Source organism: Panulirus ornatus, chromosome 29, assembly GCF_036320965.1.
Source record: "Panulirus ornatus isolate Po-2019 chromosome 29, ASM3632096v1, whole genome shotgun sequence".
Classification (NCBI taxonomy): Eukaryota; Metazoa; Arthropoda; class Malacostraca; order Decapoda; family Palinuridae; genus Panulirus; species Panulirus ornatus.
In genome coordinates this window covers 13,348,867-13,374,706 of record NC_092252.1, presented here as the reverse complement: position 1 = coordinate 13,374,706, position 25,840 = coordinate 13,348,867, and the positions used below count along the sequence as shown (strand labels likewise).

General features: G+C 48.4%; 1 protein-coding gene across 9 annotated transcripts in view; it reads left to right on the top strand.

Moving 5' to 3' along the window:
• The window catches only part of Oatp74D (Organic anion transporting polypeptide 74D), a 494,863-nt gene that overhangs the window by 79,555 nt on the left and 389,468 nt on the right, over positions 1–25,840 (top strand). For 7 of the 9 annotated variants that reach the window (XR_011714762.1, XM_071679231.1, XM_071679230.1 and 4 more), the window contains exon 2: positions 21,084–21,135. The exons of the other annotated variants lie outside the window; for them this stretch is intronic. The gene's annotated coding sequence lies outside the window, so the exon portion shown is untranslated. The remainder of the gene's footprint in view (positions 1–21,083; positions 21,136–25,840) is intronic. 9 annotated transcript variants of the gene reach the window in all.

The window sequence follows — 25,840 nt, the reverse complement described above, 5'->3', positions numbered from 1 at the left end:
TGAGTGTAGTAGAATTTTTTTTATTTATACTTTATGAGAATAATGAATACACAAATGACTAACTAGATGGTTGATACTTGTTTTTCTTACAAAATTCGCTTTGAAAATTGGCTGGGGATAGGGTGTAAATTGGCCTCTTATTAAGAATTTGTAGATCTCTGGTCGCCTTCACCCCATGAACTGTTGATGCATCAGATAAAGAGCTGTTGAAGTGTGGCTCCAGAAGCAGTTCGTCGGTCTGCTGCTGCCAGTAGGTAGCTGGTTAGAAAGTCAGACGCTAGGAAAATTGACTCCTGGTGTGTCTTGCTGTCAAGGGTTAGTGGTGTAGTCAGGACTTGGAGGCCTAGGAGCATCCATAGTAATTTCTCTCTCTGCTTGGCAGGTCTTTGAAGGAAAGGAGTTGATCGTGTAGTTACTACACTCGCGTATTTCTGCATAGAATGATTCCATGTCTGTACGCCGTTCCACATTTCTGGGAGTTCCATGACGAACACTGAAGCGATGGTAGAGTTAAGGGAAGCCAGGTCTCATTTTAGCACCCTCCCCCCGCCAGCCACCCGCTCTCAGACTGTCAAGTCATGGGAAAATTACGGAATATCGGATGCTCTCAGTTTTACCGCCTTTCTCCTCCGTCCCTACATGAAATCGGGTCTAGGGGCACTTCCCGCCGCCCACACCCACCCACACCCCACTTCCCACCCTCTCTCTCCCCTTGAACACGCCACTGCTAGGGAGGAGGAGGTGGTGGGAACTGCACAATGTCGGGGATTAATCTTGAGAATGTCCATAGGCTCGTTGTACACGATGTCGCTGCCTTTCTCCATGTTCTCTGTATCATATTCACAAACTCTTGGTCGTTTTCTTAATGTTTGTTGGCTTTTTGATCGTCCCAGTTGCTTCCCAACACATTTATCAGTTCAGTAATGCAGTAACCAATGTCGTTTTGTGTGTGTTTATCTGCCGTTCAGACACTAATTCGTATTGCCTTTTTAACGTGTCCCGCCTCATTGAACACTGACTTGCACTGCATGCTCGATGTTTATCACCACATGAAAACTCTTAACTAGTGTTGCTTTCTCTTGTGTTCGTCAGCTCGTTGGACGCTGGTTGATTGCACTTTTCTCTGTGTTTATCGGATGTTGAAACTGATTCGTATTGTTTCTCTATGTTTATCGGCTCTTGAAACTGATTCGTATTGTTTCTCTGTATTTATCGGCTCGTTGGACACCGATTAGCCATTGCTTGCTTGATCCTAATCGGCTCTTTAAACGCTAATTCGCATTGCTTTCCCAGTGTTTGACCGGTGTAAATTGGACTCTTAGACTCGTTTTGCTTCCTCAAAGCCTCGCCGTTTGTTTGTGCCATTCCCGCACGAGAGAGAGTAACCCAGGGATTACAGTTTTGGACCTACTCTCTCTCTCTCTCTCTCTCTCTCTCTCTCTCTCTCTCTCTCTCTCTCTCTCTCTGTTGAGGGAAAGAGGTGCGAATGGTTGATACTACAGTTCCGGCACAGCTCGCTGCTCCTCGCGCGTTTAACCCATTTGGTAATACAATTGCGCTGTAATGGTTTGAGACGGTGGCCAGTGTTTGCTATTCTCGTTCGTCTCCGCTCTGCGCGCTTCGCTCGGTGACATTTTATTAAAGTATCCTTTCCTTTATAGCAATCGTCTTATATATATATATATATATATATATATATATATATATATATATATATATATATATATATATATATATATATATATATTATCAGAGTCGCGCATTGACACAGTTCCGGCGACGAGAAGAGAGATAGAAGTCTGATGGTGGGAAAAATGAACATGGAAATGAAGATAGAATGTGACATGACTTGCTAATGGAAAGCCCCGGTTCTCTCTCTCTCTCTCTCTCTCTCTCTCTCTCCATCTGCATCTGTGGTGCTGCCACACGCTTCACACACACCCACCTTATGGCATCGTATTTTGCCTATTATTCTGATGTTCGCTGGATCATTTCGAAGTTTCGGTTGTCATGAAATGAAGCGCTGCAATGATTTTAAGACGACCGTTGCTGACGGTGGGGACGCAGAACCTTTGAGTTTGACTGGGCGAGCGCTCGCTCGCGCTCAGGCATGATAGGCTAGTTTACAAGAGGCGGTTATCAACATTTAAACCATCATATAGTTCATAGCCACCACTGCAGCAGCAGTAGTACAGCACAGCGGACGAACAGCATATTCTTAGGTGGGTGGTACCAGCTAGCCAGCCAGGCAGTACAGTAAGGTGGGAGAGCGAGCAACACGACCCTGTGAACAGCCGACATGAAATCATTCGCGAAATTACCGCTGAAAATGTTCGCCAGATTAACGGTATTCATTTGGCTGTAAATAATGGAAGGGTCTCTCGCTGGATTAGCTTTTATTGAGGGTAGCGTAAATGACTTTAAAGTGTAGTAGAGTTCCCATATATATATATATATTCAAAAGGTAAAATTGAAAAAGTATTAAAGTTTGATGTTAGGTTAGGTTGGTAGGTAGGGGAATCTTACCACAGATTGCTTTTCTCGTTCGGGAGTGCATCAACAACATATTCTTGGCCTGAGGTGGGAGGTCAGGGAACGCCAGGGAGGGAGGGAGCTGCACATGGCAGTCCTTCATTATCAACTATTCAGGCTTCATCTGCCTCTCTGGACGAGGGGTCGTGAATGTGTCTTAATGTGATTGGTGCTTCTGCACTACTTTTACGTAATTGGTGCCCGGTGATACACACACACACACACACACACACACACACACACACACACATATATATATATATATATATATATATATATATATATATATATATATATATATATATATATGTTCCTATGACTATTTGGTGCTTGGTGAGTTGTGCGATCGGTGGTCAGAAGACCTCATACTGGTGACTGATATGATTGGTGGCTGAGGACTTCAAAAGTGATTGGGCGATTGGAGCTGGGTGGCTCTTTTACGATTGGAAGTTGTTGGCCGTTGGATCTGATTGGATGTGATTGACGTCGGGTGACTTGGAGTATGATCGTTGCCTGATGATTGGTATATGACTGGTGCTTGGGCGATGGCTGGTATATGACTGGTGCTTGGGTGATGGCTGGTATATGACTGGTGCTTGGGTGATGGCTGGTATATGACTGGTGCTTGGCTGATGTCTGGTATGTGACTGGTGCTTGAGTGATTGCTGGTATATGACTGGTGCTTGGGTGATAGCTGGTATGTGACTGGTGCTTGGCTGATGGCTGGTATGTGACTGGTGCTTGAGTGATGGCTGGTATGTGACTGGTGCTTGGGTGATAGCTGGTATATGATCTAAGGGTCACATCTTTGTGATCCAAGGGTCGTACAGCCGTGATTTAAGGGTCACATCTTTTTGATCCAAGGGTCATACAACCGTGATCTAAGGGCCACATCTTTGTGATCCAAGGGTCGTACAGCCAGGATCTAAGGGCCACATCTTTGTGATCCAAGGGTCTTACAGCCGTGATCTAAGGGTCACATCTTTGTGATCCAAGGGTCGTACAGCCGTGATTTGAGGCAGGCGCCTCCGCCACCATCAGTTATTGGAGCTTGGCCTCCCTGTTCCCCATGATACAAGTCATGTACTTAGAATTAACGTTATGCTGTCGTAGATCTGTCCTCGTCTTACTCATCAGGGATACTTTGCCGGGACAGTCGCTCCTCACTGTGGCATGGATACGGTTTGTAATCGCATGTCGACGGGAACCTCTTATTGGAAAAGATGTGGTCAATGAGGTCATCCAATCAAGCCAGTGGGCGAGATATTAAGGATGACAGATGGTGTGTGTTTTGTCCATTGTTCCTCCGCCGTTCATTTCGAACCAATATGTGTTGCGCAATCCCATCCACTTCCCCTTTTTTATCTCGGTGTCGTTATTTCAGCTGCTGTTTCGTCCGAGTGTGTGTGTGTGTGTGTATGCGCGCGAGAGGACGCAAATGCTCGTGAGGTAATACGCATTTACAGCTCTATTTACATTTGCATAGGTCGTGGTGATGAGAATCGCCCTGAATGAAGCGTATTATTTTAGTGGTCGTCCTCGTCGGAGGAGGAGGACTCCTCCCAACAAATTATTTTTCCTCCTCCGCCATGAAAAAACCTTCGACATTACCTCCCCGAGACGAGCGGTTCAGGCAACGACGTGGTGTGGGTGTCAGCCGCCCAACTTTTATGGTGGCGGTGATGAGGAATCCAAGTGAATTCCTCAAATTGGTGAGATTTTGAGTGTTATTGATGCCGGGTTTGGATTCCCTCCCCCTCCCCTTCCCCACTCTCCTCCTCCTCCCCCAGCTGTAAGCTGTGTTTGTGTGGCCATCAGCTCGTAAACACACCGGGGGGCCCTCAAGTTGCTGGCTGTGAGTGGCTGATGTCGGATGTCATTTTCTGATTGGCGATGTCTCATGGCATCGAGGGGTGTTGAGGGTTCTGGATGTGTGGTGGGTTTGTAAGTCATGATGTAGTGTCTGGACGGATTTGAATATATAGAGAATTATGAAGCGGAAAAAGAATAGCCAAGGGAAAGTGTCTTCAGAAATTTTTGAGAGAGTGGAAAGACCTGAAATGTGCCAGGTCAAAGTTGTACTTCCGTCTAGACTTAAATGTTTGGAGTATAGAAACCATACTGTGGTTTCTAGGGGTCCGAAAGCTTCGTATGCACCTGTCCAGGTAGATGTCAGGTGTGAAGTAGTCATCATATGGTTTCTAGGTCTGTGTACGTCTGGTAATTAAACGTCAGGTCTTTAGAAACCATATTGGGGTATCCAGATGTGTTGGGATTTGTAGACTTAAGATGTTGGGACGGTCGAAACCATGTCATGTGGTCTCTAGAACAAGTGTCTAGCTAGACTGTCGAAACCATCATGTGTTTCCCAGACAGGTTTGTGTGTGTGTGTGTGTGTGTGTGTGTGTGTGTGTGTGTGTGTCTGGGATTTACGTGTCGAGCATGGGATGTCTGGACGGTGGAAACCATCACAAGGTCACTTAGGCGAGACGTGTATGTCTGGTATTTACCTGTCTGCACGGAGACATGTGTGTGTGTGTTTTTTTTCCCGTTGGGTTGTTTTCGCTCAGTGTTGTGGGAGTTTGGGATCAAAAATTACACTTGATGCAAACTTGTGTATCAGGGTAACTGGCGAGCGAGAGATCAAAGGCGCCTCACGCCGAGCGGGGAGTCACAGCTTAATGACTGGCAGGGTCACAGCTTAATGACTGGCAAGGTCACAACTTAATGACTGGCAGGGTCACAGCTTAATGATTGGCAAGGTCACAGCTTAATGATTGGCAAGGCCACAGCTTAATGATTGGCAAGGTTACAGCTTAATGACTGGCAGGGTCACTGCTGAATGACTGGCAGGGTCACTGCTTGATGACTGGCAGGGTCACAGCTTGATGACTGGCAGAGTCACAGCTGAATGACTGACAAGGTCACAGCCTTAATGAATGGCAGGGTCACACCTTAATGACTGGCAGGGTCACAGCTTAATGATTGGCAAGGTCACAACTTGATGATTAGCAAGGTCACACCTTAATGACTTGATGGGTCATAGCTTAATGACTGGCAGGGTTGCAGGTTAATGAGTGACAGGGTCACAGCTTAATGATTGGCAGGTTCACACCTTAATGACTTGCTGGGTCATAGCTTAATGACTGGCAGGGTTGCAGGTTAACGACTGACAAGGTCACAGCTTAATGACTGGCAGGGTCACAGCTTCATGACTGGTAGGCAGGGATGTGTTGTCAAGCGATTGACGTTATTTTCAGCTTGACTTACTGAAAGTAATTAAAGGTTGTTGTAGTCTTCGATGCGTTTTAAATGACTTCACTTCATATTGAAGAATGCAAATGAGTTCCCCAAATTAGACTAGAGTTAAGACATGTCGACGGACAGGTGCTGTACGGCTTTTTACAGATCACCTCCCTGACCGCCTATCCTCAGCGGTCACTGGCGAGCAGGACAGTGTCGAGCAGTCGTTCGAGTCTGCCGTGAGAGGAACATTACGAGAGCCACCACAGGTCGTGGGTTATTTGGACGGGACGCAGGAGATGTGATACAGTTGTGGCCCGAGGAAGTACTGGAAGAGTTCAGGTTGTGCCATGATATTCTCTCTCTCTCTCTCTCTCTCTCTCTCTCTCTCTCTCTCTCTTTTTCTCTCTCTCTCTCTCATTCACAGGCTGTCAAGCGTCACTCCTTTGGCCGCACGAGGCTGTCTTTACCTCCTTTCCTCACCCACACAATGGGCAACGATGTCTCCTTTCCGTACAAGAACGCTCGCCAACATACCTCTCGCGCCACGCGCTCTTCGTAACTCTTACATTTTCCCTGCGGTGAGCGCTACGCGCATAGCCTCACGCCTTAAGGCAAAAAATCTGGTGGTAAGATGTTCGTGAGTAACCTCTCTTGATAACCCGGGTCGGTGGCATCATCATGGCGGCCAGGACCCGCTCGCCTCAGCCACCAGTTCTCGCCGAACTCGAAGACCGTCGCTTGGTGCCCCTCGTGCAGTCAGGGACCCATCATTCCGAACCACCGGGACGAGTCAGGTGTTCGAGATCAGACTCTGAGAATATGGTGGATCAGGACGTCCACTTTGAGTACGACCAGTCGACCCATATAGGATCGGGTCGAAGGCACGAGAGGCCGGTGGTGTACACCCGAGGGTCGCACGGTCGTGGTCGAGAGCCGTAGCCGCCTTCGTGTTCCGAGGGTTAACGCCGACTCGGGTGGCGGGGCTACCTCGTGTGTAGCATTGTTTCAGTAGGAAGTGTTAGTACAGTTATGTATCCCTACAAACTTGGAGTGTGACACACGAAGACGATCTAATGACTTTCACTTTTCTAGTGGATCTATCTTAATGTTTATCTATCTATCTATCTCCCTACCTCTGCCTTGTGACAGCTGAACGCGCGTCTCTATCTGTAAGATAAGGAATTCAAGATCCTGTCGCCTTCCTCCTACATATAGCATTGTCATAGACTAAAACTCTTCTCATCCAGCCCTCCCATCCACTTCCCTTTATAGTATTGCTGTCCTGCAGCAGATGACATCGGCATAAAGCCACTCACTTCTCTCCGGCTTTCCCGTGCACTCACAATGGCGCTACCGGTCCCCAGCAGACAGCCCCGTCGTAGACCATCAGGTCTTGTGTTATCTGGCTTTCTCATGTACTGCCATGTTCCCAGAGGAGGAACCCCCAAAACACACACACACACACACACACACACACACACACACACACACACACACATACATACATACATACATACACACGCGCACATACGCGTACGTGAGCGCGGGCGCCCCTGGCGTTCCAGACCTGTTATGATGTGGGTGTGTGTGTGTTTTCTCCTGTCTCGTGCGATCCGAGGGTATACAACCTGGCTGCTTTCCTACCACAGCTGACGAAGCAATCATTCCTCGCCACACAGTTGCCACAGCTTCTGCCAGGCTCTCTATGTCCATTTATCAACGTCTTACGTGGGTTTTTGACTGTCACGTTCGTATCCCTTTAAATGAATGCGTCAGCTTACGGGGGTACATACTCACGTGCGAAAACAGAAACCCACAGTTGATTCATACATATTTCTGTAAGTGTTCACATATATGATTACCTACATCTCATCATTATATATATATATATATATATATATATATATATATATATATATATATATATATATATATGGGAGCGGGGGGGCTGGAAATCCTCCCCTCTTTTTTTTTTCAATTTTCCAAAAGAAGGAACAGTGAAGGGGGCCAGGTGAGGATATTCCCTCAGAGGCCCAGTCCTCTGTTCTTAACGCTACCTCGCTAACGCGGGAAATGGTGAATAGTATGAAATATATATATATATATATATATATATATATATATATATATATATATATATATATATATATATATATATATTGAGAGATGGGTGCCTCACGATTGTAAAAGTTCTCTACCTTCCGTAACAAACAAACAATAGCCACAAGAAATGGAGAGTGGGCGGCCTCGCGATTGTAAACATACCACCCCAGACCCCATGTTTCTAACATTAGGTGTTCCCATGCGATAACAAAAGCACGTTATCATCCTGTAGGTGTTATCTTGCCTGGTATCTCACGACACGATAACATTAGTAGTGTTCTCAACCCACTGACCCCCAGGAAACCTTCGCTTTTAATCAGATCAAGTGGGAGGAGAATGAGGCCAGTATTTCGGTGACATGGTAAACACTGTGGCGAAGGTCATCACGTTGCCCTTCGTCTCGTCTGTCTGTCTGCAGTTGGGAGTCGGATCTTAAAAACCTGCAAAACGTAACTCCTTTTGGTCGCAACTTGAAAAGTCTATATCCTACACTCGTGGGAATCTATACCATTGATTTCCCATCGTGTGAGGAATTGTTAAGCATCAGTGCCCATAACTCTGGCGTGGATTTCGCCTGACTTTATGGCCTTCATGATGAGGTTCAACCTGGAGCTTAACCCGGCTCATAACCTGAGGTCGTTCCCCAACTCTGTGCTTTTGAGACTTGTTGTAGATTTGTGTTTTTCTTCCAGACAATAATTTCCACCCATTTTGATTTCAGCTCAGGATAAGTGTATTGCGCTGCAGGTAACAGCAAGTATTCCGTGGAACACCATTTCTGGTCTCTCTCTCTCTCTCTCTCTCTCTCTCTCTCTCTCTCTCTCTCTCTCTCTCTCTCTCTCTCTCTACGTAAATGTACACCCATCTTGTATCTTTAGATAAAGGCAACTCTTTGTCTGTGGTCTGCTTTCAGAGGAACGCGTGTCTGTATGCGAGTGTGTGTAATCTGTATGTGGGTGTTTCTGGCAGCGTTATATCCCTTTGTCTTCTTGAACATTAATGCCCGATAGATATTTAGCAGATATTTAGGTGACGAATATCTATCAGAGTGACGTGGCAGAACTGACTGACTCTGTAGTCCGGCCCTTTAAAAGACTGACTGCCAAGCTTGACTGATTGTCTGCCTCAAGTCATTACCTGTCATTAACTGAGGGTCTGCCAAGATGACTATTTGTCTGTATCACTTTGTCTCTAGAGTCTTGGCCGCTGCCTGAGTCCTGTACGCGTGAGTGAAAGACTGGCCATGACTTATTTGCCATGGAAACTGTCTGCCCGATTGGTCTGGCGACTGTCAGCTCGAGTGAGGGCTTATGTGACTTTATGCTTGCGAGAATGTACGTACGTTTGGCTGCCTCTGTCACCGTAAAGCTGACCCGGTAGAGTTACCGTGAGTGATCCTGCTTCAGCTACAGTCTGTCTGAGTGACTATCTGCCTGTGATATAATTTTGACTGTGTGGCTCTGCTTGTGCATGCCTACCTGGCTAAGGCTTTTGGCCTTCCCCTTAAGCTTCAGGTCAGAGGTCACTCCTCCATACCCGAAGGGCGTCCCTCCGTGCTCTGGAGGTAAGCTCGAACATCTGTTGCCGCCGCTCGCCTGACGAAGGTCATAAAGACCCAATGTAACGTCAAGATGTTCTCATTCTCGCATATTTCTTGATGGTCGCGAAGATGGGTGGATCTTGCAGCAGTGGAATCAGGGGCTTGGTCGAGAGAAATGCCAGGGATGAATCAGTTTTCTGTAAGCATATATATCCAGCTTTATCTCAGAGTTGCTTCTCGTATTAACATTCTTAATATTGGAACACAAAAGTGTAATGCTTATGACGTTCTTTAATGACTTAATTGTCCACTGACTATGTTCGAGGTTCAGGTATACCAGTGGATTCCTCTTGCCCAGTAAAGGTATTAAGGATGTTACTCTTGGCTGTTGTCTTGCTCTCTCTCTCTCTCCCCCTCATCAAGCCCGGGCGTTAATGGGTTTCTTTAGGTTCACGTTCCTCTCTGTGTAATCGCTCCTGAGTAGTGTCGAAGTCGCCTGTTACTGCCACTACCTATAGGCGTTCAGGCGCTCGCTAACAAGGATCTCGGGGGGATTCAGCATCGTCGCCGCCATAACGCTGCGGGTGTGTGTAGAGGTAGTGGTCAGTTGCTTGAGGCTAAGTCTGATGTGGTTGTGATGGGGAGGTGCGGGAAGGAAGGCGCCAGCAACCCACCCCCGCTGTCGGCGGCCACCAGGGTCGCTGACCACACACACTCCCCTGCCACACTGTCCTGCTCGGTGGTCGCTAGCCACACACTCCCCTACCACACTGTCTTGCCCAAGAGTCGCCACATTGTCCTGGTCATTGGTCGCCGACCACACACTCCCCTACCACACTGTCTTGTTAAAGGACCGCCAGCCACACACTCCCCAACCATAGGTTCCTGTCCAGGGGTCGCTTACCGCAGACATCCCTCAGCCACCTCGTCCGTCCAGCTTATAGGTCGCCGACCACGCATCTCCCACTGTGACTACCTTACTGAGACGTAGCTTCTTAGATAGGGTTATGCAGGCCACAGTACGGTGGTGTAAAGCTGGTCTACGTTGGCACTGCACTTGGAGAGATGCACAGCGCCACGCAGGACTCACACGCGATGATTTTAGGAACATCAGATGTTGTGATTTACCCAGAAACCTTTTGGGATGGTATCCTTTCCCGACCGTGTCAATTGCTGTCACTCTTGATTTGTGCCGCCGCAATCTCTCTCTCTCTCTCTCTCTCTCTCTCTCTCTCTCTCTCTCTCTCTCTCTCTCTCTCTCTCTCTCTCTCTCTCTCTCATGCCCAATCCTGTGAGTGGTATCGAGACCGTGAACCTCCGGGAGGTGAGTGAAGATGTGTTATCCCGGGGAGACGGCAGGACTCCCATTATAATAACCTCGTGATCACGACGTCGGCGGCCGCGTGACCCCTTGACCACGACGGTGCTCCCCCTGGGGTATGATGGCCTGGCCTTTGATCTGACCTTTAAGGGGTCGTGCCCTCGTGCACAAGGGTCACAACGCCGTTCTGAAGTGCGGGAGTTGAAGCGGTGACTGCCAGCAGTTACCTACCTTCATGGCGAGTCGAGAATATCTGAGCGACTCCCCGCGACCTTCGTCAATAAAGTGTACTTCGAGGTGTCTCCCTGGGCGACTGCCTCCGTGAGTAGCCTCGTGGGTCGGGATTGTTCCTCCCACACTGCCTCAGCAGCTGTCTCTCCCCGCCTCACTGTCAAGGTGAACGTTTCTTTTACCGTCCTCCCGTGATGAACTGGCAAACGTTCCTTCCCAGTGTTTCCCTGAGGGACTGCTCTGTGTGTGTGTGTGTGTGTGTGTGTGTGTGTGTGAGTAGTTATCCTCTCAGGGGACGTAGTGACTGGAGCTGTATTAGTCTGTGTGACTGGATGTCCCTATCCCTGAAGATGGACAGTCACTCTGGGAGGGGGTGACTGGAAGACTGCTTACCCTCGATGATTGTTACCATGACGTTTTAAGTGACACAGTCGACATGTCCTTTTCTGTGACTTGCTCACTTGTCTTAAGTAGGGGTGACTGTTTTCATCATAGTCTGCTTGAGTGACTGTGGGTCGGCATTGTTATCCGTATGTGAGCGTTTGTTTGAGTGACTTGATTCTGTAAATGTATCATACTGTAGGATTGACTGTCCGGCTGGCTCTCTTTAAGACTGTGTTCGTCCAGTGACCGTCTGCGATGAGGGGTGTGTCTCTTCAAGTGTGTACCAAGGGGACCCGTTCATGACTGCCCGTCTGCCTCCAGCTGACTCGTGTGTCAGCATCGGAGTCTTGTGTGAGTGATTGTGTGTGTGTGTGTGGGTTCCCTCCCGTCTGCCCGGCGGAGCGACTGCTGGGTGGGTGGTGAGGGCGGGCGCTTCACTTCCCCGCCGTGGCCTCACATTAACGACAGTTATATAAACTTAATATAATATGAGCGTGACGTGAGCCAGCGGTCCTGACCCCAGCGTCGCGTCGCGTCGCTCCCTTCTACAGCTGTGTGACCTCGCGCCACACCAACCTCCCTTATCCCACGACATTGAATACATAGCCTGGTGTCCCTCAGATTATTATCTTGTTGCATATGGTAACTCTACGTATCTAATTGGCTCGAAGATATTATAACGAAGTGACGCATGTAACGAGTCTCTCTGTGTTGTAAGATCACATCACAGGCAGTGTCTGTCATTAGGGGAAAAAAAGTGTGAAAAAAGAAAGTAAATCTTTTTTTTTTCTTTGTTTGGCTTGGTGGAGGAGGGTGGTTTGGTAATGTACCGGAGTGAAGCTGATGTTGTCTTCAGGGCGTATTTCTCACGTGAGGCTCACAGGGATGATAAATGACGCCTACTTTACAACTGTCTTACGTAATTACCAGCGCTGTCTTGTTTACTAGTCTCCACTCTCCCATGACATACATGTTCGTCTGCCTCGACGTCCACAGTATTCGTATATCTATCTTGCTACTACCTCCTTATTCTTCTCTTAGATACAACCCTCCACGATAGTCCCGAACTGTCTCCCCACAGCTGAATGCTGCTCACCTCACTGTTGCTACCTTAATGTCGCAAGATGTTCTTGGAGCTGTGGCTAGCGCTACACCATCTCCTCCACGACCAGTCTGCTTCCACTCCACTGTAGATATTGTCTGTTTCACTGGGACCTCCCGACCTTCATCATAAGTACTACCAACTTGACTACAGCTGACCTTTGTGTGATAAAACTTGTAATCATCACTTTCTCCTCTATCATGACGACAGACGTGTATCAAGACGGACCAGCGTCCTTATCACTGGCAATATCTGGCCAGGGTTGCATGACACACCTTGAAACATTCTCACCCACGCGCGCATGGTTCACACATCCGCAAAATACAGCACACACGTTTAACCGACCCTCTTACGACCGTCATACGAGTAGAAATAGTATCTACAATATCTGTACGGAACATTTTAATCCTGTGAGGTAATCGTCTCTGAAATATTGATGTACTCGGCGAACCTCCCGTTCAATGACTGTGCTTCCATTCGTAGTTCGTAGACCAGAATGGTCGAGGTTGTGGAATCGATTCTTTCGGAATACCAGGGAAGTTCTTGGGGAACACAGACGATAAGAGACGTGATGGTCCGTCGCGAGGTTCTCTGCTGGAGGACCGTAACAGCGTCTTGAATTTCTGACCTTTATAGATAGAATAGTAAGGCAGAAGATCCCTAGTGATAGATACTCACCGAGGTAGTCAGCTGAGGAGTTCCCCCCGCGTAGCGTCACGTGTCGTTCAGTACTGAAAGGAAGCTTGATTCTTGAAAGGTGGTAGGTTGTTTTGCGTCCAGCGACGTTATGACTCCCTAGAAGGGTTGTGCGCACCTCCTCACGCTTCAGGTCGGGAACGAGACGCGCCCTCGCTGACGTTGCGATAGTTCGAGACTCTTCTCGGGATTGGGATGAGTCAGGAGCTACACGAACACCGCCGCTGCCGCTGTTTGGATGGGCCTGGAGCTGAGTGACTCACTCCCCTCCGTGGCGGGTCAGAACCCCAAATGAACTGTTGCTGCTACCGGTGTCCCCCACCGTCCAGCTGGTAACATGATCACCCCCCTCAGTGATTAACTTGCTTTCCCGATGATGATGATGATGATGTTGCTCACTTGAGGCGGGACGAAGTGATTCGACGGCATGCCGGACCCTAGGACTAACCTGGGTGGGAGTGGAGGGGTGGAAAACCAGCCTTTCATTATAAGTCCAGTCATTTACGTCCATGAGCAGACGTCGGGCCTGCGCAACAGAAAGTGAGCAATTGATCCAGTTCTGCTGCTGTTGCCCGTGACATCTATTCCTCTTCCCAGAAATCCGTGAAAAGCAACGCGCACGTGTGTGTGTGTGTGTGTGTGTGTGTGTGTGTGTGTGTGTGTGTGTCAGGCTTACAGACACCAAGCTAGGGGTGGGGATCCCTTCTTGCCAAACAAGTCGAGGTGGGAGGAAAAGAATGGCAGTAGAACAAGTGGGCCACTGGAGAGTAGCGCTGCGTAGTGGAGATCACGTGGCTTTGTTTGGTCCACTGGAGTCGTTCGGGACATTGTACGCTGCGTATATTGAGTGTGGCAGACGTGCGGTTATGTGGCGCACGCATGCTGGTGCTGTGACACCTCGCTGGGACCTGCTTCAGGCTAGCTGGCTCCTCTGCTGAGCCCCCATCCGTCCAAGTTCAGAATGGGTGAAAATATATATGATATTAATGTACATTATTTAATTTTGGATGAAAATATTCATAACACTGATGTATACTATTTGCTTATGTATGTATATAGTTTATGTTGGTTCATCAGTTCTGCCATTTTCTATCACTCTCGAAGATACGAAGACCTTGTGTATAGAAAGGGTGTTCGACAGAGATGGGGCAATGATGTTTTACAATTTTATCTATGAATCTCTGGAATGAGGGGCATTATTTGAACACCCCCGCCCATAACAGGTTAACCTGTGTCGTGATAGAGTGCCATTAAGGGAGAATCTTTGCTTGTTATTGATGCCGACTTGTGCTTGCATCATACCCACACTTCGACGTTGACCCGAGACACTGGACATAATAGATACGGTTTGCATCCATTTACCTTCTTCATATTAGATAAGAATCAGATGGTTAAGTTAAATCGTGAATGATTTAATTACTCTTCTATCCAGTGATCATTCCAGACTTGTGTGGTGGGTATTCGCATATCAGTTTCGCTTCCCAGTGGAGAAAACGTCGTTCTATTTAGCTACACGATCACATTTTAGTTATAATGTTTACATAATTATTGATCGGTTATAACAATGAGAGATGAAATCTTTTCCGTGAAAGTTCACGTCACGTGTTTTGGAAGGCAGGTTTTTTTTTTTTCTTTTTATTATGGTCCTCTCGTGCCAGCTCGTCTGTTCCTCTTGCCTGTAAACGAAAACTTTTCCTTCTTCGTGGAAACCTGCGTTGGTAAGACGGCCTGTGTCGCAGGAGGAGGGACCGTCCCTCCGCCTCCAAGAATCCATCTGAAGCTTTGACTTGTGTGTGTGTGTGTGTGTGTGTGTGTGTGTGTGTGTGTGTGTGTGTGTCTTCAGTGTCTTTGGATCTCACCTCAGATCCCCATCTTGGATCTGTGTCGGCTCCTTGATCATCAGTACGGCATAGCGAAAGTTGAGGTCCACAAGAGATAGTCATATCCCGTGTCGCCAAGTCTGTGAGACTTTGAGGAATCCCGTGTACAGTTGCCCTTAATATATCTCGTGAGAGGGTGTGGGAACGGGGTCTCGTCATCATGCTCCCCGACTCGTTGGCGTTCCTCCCTCCTTCCCTCCGCTCTCTCGTATGTGGCTTCGTCTGTGGCCGGTGTGTGTGTGTCTCCGTATTTTGCTAATGAAAAAGACACACTCGCTCTTTCTTGCTCATCTCCAGTGTTCCTGTGGGTTCTTCTTCTTCTGTCTTGGATGTTAACGCTCTTCCTCAGTTTATTTTTTTAAGTATATTTTTCCCTCGATAGAGAATCTAAGATACTATTACGAAAACGGTTCAGAAGTGTATCCATCGATTTTCTTCAGGTCTGCTTAATCGTCCCCTTTGATCGATCAATGTCTCGTCACGTCACAACTTCCATAATAAACTCCGAGACTTGAGGAGACTCTCCCAGGGCGGGAGACGTCACCCGGTAGAGTTGGATGCTCTTAAGACCCATTGCCTCCCCCTTATATCTCTCTAATCAGACTCCGCATAACTTTCCTTCATCCCATTTCAAGCCTTCATAAATCCAGCACTTTACCCAGTAACTCGGCTATCAGTGCAACGCCGAACCCTCCATCGTACGAATCTGCCCCGAAAAGCTACTCAGATATCCAAGTCTGCCTCAGAGGAAGGAACTGGGGATCTGGGGGTCCGTGTTCAGATGCCACAGACTGTATATCCTACCTGATCAGTTGCTTGAGTCGTACGGTGGATTGATCCATCCTTGTGGAATGGTCTTACGAAAAGGGAGAATCTACCTCTCTCTATATATATATATACAAGTAATGGACTGAGACGAGGCTGAAGCTGTCCGACTTACCCATCCCTCTCAGTCTTACCACGAAAAACTTGATTCACGTATGAAATGCTGCGATGTGTTTGTCCTCTCTCTCTCTCTCTCTCTCTCTCTCTCTCTCTCTCTCTCTCTCTCTCTCTCTCTCTCTCTTCGTTAATAGTCACGGGTGTTAACCCCTCCCCCCGAGAGCTGGCCTCATGTGTGCCTATTTCTTTCTTTCCTTGGACTGCAGTTTTCGGCCCGGTACAACGTCACGGGTGTGTGGCCGTTAACCACGCTCGGATGGGGCGTTGTGTTGTCCACCTCTTCCGCCGCACATGAAAGCTTTGACACTTACACACACACACACACACACACACTGTATTCTCCGTTTCCCGCGTAGTGTCGCGGGCGGAAAAGAATGTCCTCGTTTGCCCACGTCCGCTGTATAGCTGGCATGTCTCATTCACCGAAACCAGTCTCTCCCATCCACAGGTGTGAGAAATGGCGGGTGGAGTTTTAAGGGTAGTGGGTGGAGCTGTGAGGGTGGTGGGTGGAGCTATGAGGAGGATGGTGTGTGGTCGGTAGGTGGAGCTATGAGGAAGATGGTGTGTGGTTGGTTGGTGGAGCTATAGGTGGTGGAGGGACAACAAGGTGGAACTGTGAGGATGGTGTGTGTGTGTGTGTGTGTGTGTGTGTATGTGTGTGGATCGGTGAGGAGGTTAGGTGGAGCTGTGAGAGTCGGGTGGAGCAGTGGAATAATGGTTAGCTGGAAAGATATTAAAAAAAAGATAAAAAGCTTTTTAAAAACATTGATACTGGCGGCTAAATATACCCGAATGAAATTTCAAAACGTCGCATGATGTAAATCGTTTGATGTAAATTTTAAGTTACCTTTGGAGCACGTTATGAACGAGTCCTAAGTTCCTCCTGGGAGTACGTTATAAACGAGTCGTAAGTTCCCCTGGGAGCATGTTATAAACGAGTCCTAAGTTCCCTTGGGAGCACGTTATAAACGAGTCGTAAGTTCCCCTGGGAGCATGTTATAAACGAGTCCTAAGTTCCCTTGGGAGCACGTTATAAACGAGTCGTAAGTTCCCCCTGGGGGCACGTTATAAACGAGTCGTAAGTTCCCCCTTAGAGCATGTTATAAACGAGTCGTAAGCTCCCCCTGGGGCGCGTTATAAATGAGTCGTAAGTTCCCCCTTAGAGCATGTTATAAACGAGTCGTAAGTTCCCCCTGGGGGCGCGTTATAAACGAGTCGTAAGTTCCCCTCTTAGATCACGTTATAAACGAGCCGTAAGTTGCCCTTTTAGATCACGTTATAAACTAGTCGTAAGTTCTCCCTGGGGACACGATATAAACGAGTAAGTTCCCACTGGGGACACGATATAAACTAGTCGTAAGTTCCCCCTGGGGGCACGTTATAAACTAGTCGCATCGGGTCGAGGGTTAAGGGTCACCGTTTGAGTTGGAGGCCTAGGGTCAGGTCCACGTGGAGAGGCGAGATTTAAATCATGCTTAGCGTGGCCGTAGAGTTATGCTGAGGTGAGGCGACCCAGCGGGAGGCGGGGGAGCGTGTCCAGCATTCACAAGCTCTCACAGTCGTTGTCAGGCCCCTCGCTGAACCTCTTCCATGTGATCGAGATGTAAGGCGTCAGCCTGGCGACCTGCTCCGTGCTAGTCCTCACACACACACCGTATGTCATCAAAGATACGCAACCCGTACACCACCCACACACTCACTATAGTAAACTGCAATTATATCTCCTCTTTCTTCTCTTTACTTTCCCTTTTTAACCTTTTTTGGCACTCGCCAAACACCACTCCTCCCCAGTACTAGAACAGCAAGCCTCCAGTACAGTACCACAGCATTTCTCTCGCGGTCATTGCTTCTTCTGCCACACTAGTTTTACGCTACCGCGAGGCGTCTGGAACGCGAGTGCTTCACCCATATATCACTTCCTCCCACCACACTACTCCAGCGGGTCTCCATCACGTTACCTCGACGTCATCCTTGAAGCGCTGCACCCACAGAACAGCAACACATGGAAACACATTTTCATTAGTCAGTCTGTACCTCCTCCACCAGTGCTGCAACACTCGCTTCTACAGCCGTGCTCTTAACTGTTAAGGCTTTTACACCAACTCGCCAAGGATTAGTTTTGGGGTATTGTATACCACAGAGCGATGCCTCGCACGCTCCCTTGCCTCCGAGTTGTTTAATGTATGAGAGAGAGAGAGAGAGAGAGAGAGAGAGAGAGAGAGAGAGAGAGAGAGAGAGAGAGAGAGAGAGAGAGAGAGAGAGAGAATTAACTATTTATAAATACCTGTTATATTGTACGGGGAGGGACTTGTACCCTAGTGGGGTTCCCATCTCTTGAACTTCCTCACTACTGCAGCGTTTTAAACTTGTGCATGCTGTCATCATTTCATCATTGTATAATTCGTCCAACACTCTTGTACTATAAAAGCAGTTCTTTACGTCTCTTTTAAGCTACTTGCTTGATTTCATGGCAGCTGGCTGTACTGTTCTTGTGTGTGTGTGTGTGTGTGTGTATTAAGCATCATTTTTTAAGGGGGGGTTGAGTTTGGGGGTGGGAGGGAGTGGCTACACGATGGTGTGATAGTAAGCGCTGCTCTGATTGGTCGTTGGAATGTTCGTTGGTATGGGTGTGCTTGCGCGGCCCAGGGTGGTTCCCTCAGCACGGAGAGAGAGAGAGAGAGCCGCCCACAACCATCCTAGCATTCGTAGGAAGGATTTGGCTTGTCTGGCAGTTGACGATGGTTTACTTTGCGTCGGTTGGAGTGTTGTTGTCTCACTGTTGACATATGATTATGATTTGACCCGAGGAAGGTTTGAGGATGATCATCATGTGTTCAAGTTGGCTGAGGCAAATTGGCATCGAAGTTAGTTCAGTACGTCTCGGAGCGGGATACATTGTTCGTCAGGTTGGTCTTCGCCATCTGTTAAGTTTCCACAGTTTCGTCCGTTATCGTGGGTACAATGTGTGAAATTGAACCTTGCCCGGTAAGGCGATGCGTTCACAACCCAACAGAAACTCTCCTCCTGGGTGCGGGATCCCTCATGACTCAGTTTAACTTTCCTCCCGAGAAACATCGAGAAATTTCACAAAAACAAGTTTGGCCTGTGTGCCGCCAACCGTTTTCGCAGGGGTGCACGTAGGGTAGACTGCTCCTGCTGCTGCTGCTACCTGGCTGCTCTTCAGCCACGGTAGCTTCGTCGTACGTCATACCTTAAGGGGTTGTATTACGTCTTAGATAAAGATGTGTGGCAGAACTTTATATGGTTTTCTTGGGAGGAAATGAATCTGTAACTAGTAAGGATATACCGTTTTTTGATGGAAGTTTTATGGCAAGTTGAGCCGGGGGATCATGAAGACGTTGGCCTGGCCTGGCCTGTCCCGGGCGGGGGTGTAGTTGGGTGTGGAGCGTGGGTGGAGGCGCACATGTGAGCGGTATGTTGGAAGACTCTGGGTGTGGGTTCTGGCCAGAAGGGTCAGCTGTAGGGTGGAGTGGAGGTGTTGTAGGGATGAATTTCGGATGTGTGACCGGTTGTGGGTGTAGGCGAGGGTTGCGAGTGTGAGGTGTAGATGGATGGACTGGTTGTAAATGTAGGCGAGGGTTGTGAGTGTGAGGTGTAGATGGAGGGAGGGAGTGAGAGGCGTGGGACATGTTGTAAGGCAGGTGTTAGGGAGGGAGCGTAGTCGCTTAAGGGAATATGAGGCACGCTGTGTGGGAGGATGTAGCGCCACGTACCGAGACTGGTTTGTCAGTGTCTTGAAGTTTAACCTCTGCCGCAGCGGGACGACGCTACGACCCGAGGGTAAGATTGGTCCGGCCACCATACCCAAGGGTCGTACCCTCGTCCCATGGGTCGTCTCTCACGGGTTTTATTCCCGGTGATGCGCCTCCTGATGACCACCGTATCTAATGCAACGTGTATTGCAGGCTTTGTGATCCTTATCTGCCGTCACGAGAAATAGGCTACTACCATAAGTAGCCTCATTACCTCAGCCACCACAACCACAGTAGCCATCAACGGTAACCACCACAATAGTGGTATTACGTTACCTTTTTTTTTTCTACGCTGGAGGTTGCAGTCAGGAACCGAAGTCGACATCAAGGCCGAGCCTTGATTGGAATATAGAGAGGTTAATGAAATAGGAAGAGACAAGTGGAAGTACTTACGTATTTTGGAGAAAGTAGAAAAAAAATAGAATTTCTTTAAAATGTGTCAGGTCATAGTTATTGGGAAGGACATGAGAGGGGGTAGAGGGTTCCAAAGCTTCGAGGTGTAGGGGAAGAAAGAGGTATCAAAACGATCTCGCAGACAGGATATGGCAAGAGGACGTATGTATAGAAAATGGGTTTGAGTAGGTGTTGGTGCTTGTCAGGAGAAGATGAAAGGACTGACCCTGTAATCCTGTTAGCACTTCTAACGGCCATGGAATGTGGAAGGTGGTTTCCGGGCTGCTGTCAACAGCCCGCTACCTAATCTCAGTGGATGACCTCATAATTTCCCCCCCGAACTCCATCACAGTTACCCTGATTACCCCCACTGTGATTATCCCACTGTCACCAGCACCAGTCTGACATCCTACGCCAAGTTCCATCACCATCACCACTCGTACTACCCCTACTGTCACCATCACCACCATCACCACTCGTACTACCCCTACTGTCACCATCACCACCATCACCACTCGTACTACCCCTACTGTCACCACCATCACCTCCAGCACTCGTACTACCCCGACTGTCACCACCATCACCATCACCACCACCACCACTCGTACTACTCCTACTGTCACCACCATCACCTCCACCACTCGTACTACCCCGACTGTCACCACCATCACCTCCACCACTCGTACTACCCCGACTGTCACCACCATCACCATCACCACTCGTAATACTCCTACTGTCACCACCATCACCTCCACCACTCGTACTACCCCGACTGTCACCACCATTACCACCATTCCTCGTGCTGTCATCACCATCACCACACGCACCCCCGTGTCATCACGAACACCATCCACGCTGAAGGAGCCTCATGTCGCCACCCTTCTCCTCAGGAGCCACCCTCCACAAGGCAGACTTTGTGACCGTTCCCTCTCGCCCACAGGTGGTGTAGCTGTGTCACGACCACTCCCGCCCGTCCTGCCCTCCACACATCCGTGAGTACCAGTCTCTCTCTCTCTCTCTCTCTCTCTCTCTCTCATCTTACAGAACCAGATTTCAACCTACCTCTGCTCTCCCGCGAGTAGTTTAGTTCGCTTACCTAGCGACACACATGGTGACTCTGTTGTTGTTCTCCATGTCTGACACCAACCAGAATTCGAACGCTCTCGCACACACCGTTGAGTGTATGTTAACAGCCCCAACTTCGTATTTGGAGAAACACCGTTTAACACTCCCTGTCATAACCCCGTGTTATTGTTTGATGTTTTTATTGTCTTTTTTCATCTCTTTGTTTGCTGGAAAGTCAATACACTATTTATTATTGTTAATTGATATTATCCGCCTTACTAGTCCCAACCCTTCCTGTTGCTCACCAGTCACTCTTCCCTGGACCCCCAGTCGCCCCCTTCCGACTCCCCCACCACCCCACCCCAACCCCTACACCTTTTAGCCTCCCGTATACACACCCCTCAGGGTACTCCCATCTGGTCACATGTATACATACATGTATCCTGACATACATACATGCTAGCGCCATTATGGTTTTTGTTATTATTTATTATTATTATTATTATTATTATTATTATTATTATTGTTATTGTTATAATATAATTCAGATTTAGATACTTTTATCTTTGAATCAGTTTGCCTCATAAACAGTACCGTTAGGTGTTACTCATGATTTTTTTTTTTTTTTGAGACTGTGTCGGGTACAAACAGCATCGCTTTCAATAGAGACCAACGTATTGTCTAGCGGTGAAAGCTATGTATTCGTATATCTGTCCGGGTTCATGTTGAGAGGAATATGAATGGCGAAAACTTATATTTGTGGACTGAAGGGCATGGGTGGACTCGTAGAGATGATGGTGGTGTAGAGGCTTTGGGAGGAGAGAGAGAGAGAGAGAGAGAGAGAGAGAGAGAGAGAGAGAGAGAGAGAGAGAGAGAGAGAGAGAGAATGTCCAGTTGTGGCGTCCAGCCTTTGATAACAGGCCGGCCTGCCTGGCTCGCTTGAAGGCGACCAGACTCTCCAACGTCTTCAGCCTGGTAGGTTTGTGTGGGCGGGCAACGCGTGGCGGCGCCACCAGTGTGGCTCCCGGGTATATATATTGACATGTTGACGTTGTCCTCACGACCGCCGCCCCCGACACCTACCATTATCACGGCTTTGGCGTCGGCTGACCAGTGACCCGGCGTGGAGGAGGTCAAGGCTGAGGCCGCCGCTGGCCTGTGTTTTTTTTTTTTTTGATGCCGTCACGAGACAATTGGCGGGTAACGGATTTTAACGAACTCGAACGTCCTCTACGCTGCTAAAAAGAAAGAGAAAAAGAAAGAAGTAGTTGATGATGATGATGCAGTTAGACTGTATGATTCATGGGGATGCGATCCCTGACCTCAACGGTTCGACCCCTTGGGCATGAAGGCGTTGTCCTTTTCTTACTATAGCCCCTTAAGGGCCTGGTTTAAAGGCTAAGCCAGCCTCGCATCACAAGGGGGGTCTTCGTATCGTCATGTTCAGGAGGTTAATTGAGTGAGGGTGCCTGGGGGCGTCGCAGGCGCTGTAGTACTGTCGTAGAGGGAGTGTTGTAGGTGTGCGTCACACTCTGCGCTCCGCTGCTCACCTGAAGCTGAAATATGATGAATGTGTCATCGTAAGTGACGGATTGATTGGCCTGTTATTAGCCTATTTGCCCGGGTGACAGAGCCCTCTCATGTAGGTGATATATGGCTCTCGTGTGTGTGTGTGTGTGTGTGTAGTCTCTGTGAATAATGTGCATTGTTAACGTTTGCCCGTGGGGGATATATATGTCTATCATGGCGGTGGCTTTTTCTGTAGTCCGGTATGTGGATCTGGAGAGACTGATTTTTATTTCTGTAGGATGTACAGCGTCGGGGGCAGATGGGTTGCAAGGTGTCGGGCTGGGGCTCTGTAGGTGGGATGGGGTGGAGTGTGGGGAGACCCTGGTATACTCTTAATGGACGCTTCTGGCAGTTAAAGAGTTAGTGGAGGTTACCGTAAAGGCTTTGAAGGACGAAGAGGATGTAGAGCGACGGTTGTGCGAGACGCGGAACCCCATGGTTGCCGTGAGGTTTTATACGACCCGTAAATAACCCAAGGGCAACACGCTAACAAAGCAGACACGGAAATATAAAAGTCAATGTAGGCCTAACGCCCTCCCTTAGTGCCGTCCCAGGGTCACCCTCCCACATCCTTTCCCATGACATTCTTCCGCGTAGTCAGGCGGAAGAACTGTAGGGGAGACCTTCAAGTATGATGGACTGCTGTTACTACCCCGAACTGAGGCGGAGATAAATGGTGGTGGAAATGAGGGGTCAAAAGGGCCACTTTTGTGTCCATGTTATCCGCTGAACGTTGTCGTAAAATGACGGCGTTTTTCTTTGGTTTGACCTGTTAAGCTAATGTAACCAGGTTGATGAATTGTTGTTAGATGAGGAACTTCTCCTTGCCTACCTTGCATGTCCCTGCTCCCAAGGGAAGGTTGCCCCATCGCTCACTAGTTGATCAAAAGGCACCAGGATGTACTTAATGAATCTTGATAACTTATTGTGCCATCACTCAGCGCACCCACGCACACACACACACACACACACACACACACACACGCACACATGGGGCCCCACGAGTGTAAAACTCCTTCCCCATGTAGTGCAGATAGGTAACTACACAGTAGGGGCTAAGTTGTTCCTGGGCAGCGCTTACAAGCTGGCTGAGCAGAGCGGGACGTTACTAGTTGGCGATTCTGGAGTGACTGAGGACCTATACCTGTCAACACAGGCTTCAGTATTGTTAGCAAGCCATTGCCTTCGGGGGAGACGGAGGATCGAGATTTGCGCGCACGAAGCCTGCAGATAACCAGGGCGTGAAGCGCGGTGGTCCATGTTGTGTTTATGGTGTCGTGGGAACCACTTTTGTTTTACGTGTCGAGGGCCGCTGAAACTCGCCGGCTGATTGGGATGTTGTTGATGAGTCCTGACGCTGGTGAGGCTAGCTGACCTGAGGCTGATGTACAGATTTCTCTCCTGCTGACGTGAGGCTGATACACAGACCTCTCCATTGTTGCCGTATCCCGCATGTCAGCATCTGTAACGTTTTGCCATCCAAGTCCCTTCGGACTCTGTCCAGCTTGCCAGCAGCTGTATCATGTCATTACGTGTAAATGTGGCAGATTTTTGCCCAGCGTGAGACACTGTGACACCTCACGAATACCTTTTGCGGAGGAGAGTTGCCCTCGTGCATCATCAGCCCTACTGTTGGAAGATAAACATGAGGACGAGACCATGTGGGCCATTATAAGCTGTACACTCTAATCTCTCTTCTCTTAATATTTGGTGTCATCCTTTGTCTAACCTTTAACGCCCGTCAGTCTGTTCCCCCTCCCACCATCGTGTTAGAAATAAGTCTACATTAGATCCCTGTTGTCCAGTCGCAAAGCAATATAGGGTTTGGATCTAATCCACCTGGAAAGCGAGGGAGACTCAAGACAGTGTCGAAAAGTGTCTGCACAAGAGAAAAGGGACCCCGTCCACTCCACGATGAGGTGCAGGCATTTCATTGTAACAAGTTTGAGCCGGCCGTTGCTCACGGAGGCGTCACGTAACTGTGTGTGACAACGTCTTTAAGCAGCTCTGTTGGTAAGAGTGATCAAGTGTCTCCACAACCCGAAGGGTTCTGGACGAGCTCATTATAAGGGAAGGTTTGCCCCTCGAGACTAATGAACTGGTGCCGGTCATAGGGTAGCCATGCGCTACCCTTGATCTGTCCTCCACTGAATCTACCGATTGGTTAGCATTTGCTGCTAGGTTTCAGGCGTGCTGTACATGAGACCGATGTCTGAGGATGCCAATCAGCGGCTATATATACACCTCAGTCATATTGGTTCTTGAAGTGATTGCCTGCACTCATGACGAGGGTGATGGCTCAGCCGCTGAATGCTTGGCTGCCAAACGGTTCCTCGGGACCTCAACAAGAAGAGCTTGAGGTCTTACTGACGAGGGTGGAGGTTGGTCGGTGACGTGTCTTGAGTTCGTTCTTCTCTACACATAGAGCAGCTTCTGCTGGATATGCTCTTTCAACGTTATTTTGCCAGCCGTAGTTTCCTGTGATGTCGTCACTGGAGATAGCTCCTGTTCCAGAAAAGAATGCAGGACAAAGACCTCCCCAGCTGCCTGTACAGTAAGACCATTTACTTGATAAGTCTAGGGTCGACCACTGTGAGACCGGGGCGTTCCATCAGCTGCAGGGTGACATTATGTTAAACTCTGTTTTCATTGTTCGTACGTAATTACGGGTAATTGGGCTGCAGTTGTTGTTCAGGTGTCTCCGTTGGACTAGATATATGTGTTGTAATTGTTCTCTGATTTCCATTTGGACGATATAATGTACTTCATTGTATTTCTTTTTTTTCACTAACTTCATCAGCCATACCTGGCCTTGGTGTTAGCCACCCATACCTTCGTCAGTATGCGTCTCGTCCACCCACACCTTCGTCAGTATGCATCTCGTCCACCCATACCTTCGTCAGTATGCATCTCGTCCACCCATACCTTCGTCAGTATGCATCTCGTCCACCCATACATTCGTCAGTATGCATCTCGTCCACCCATACCTTCGTCAGTATGCATCTCGTCTAGACTGAACTATTTCCAATTTGCTGTGTCTTCATTCTCATTCCTTATCTTTTG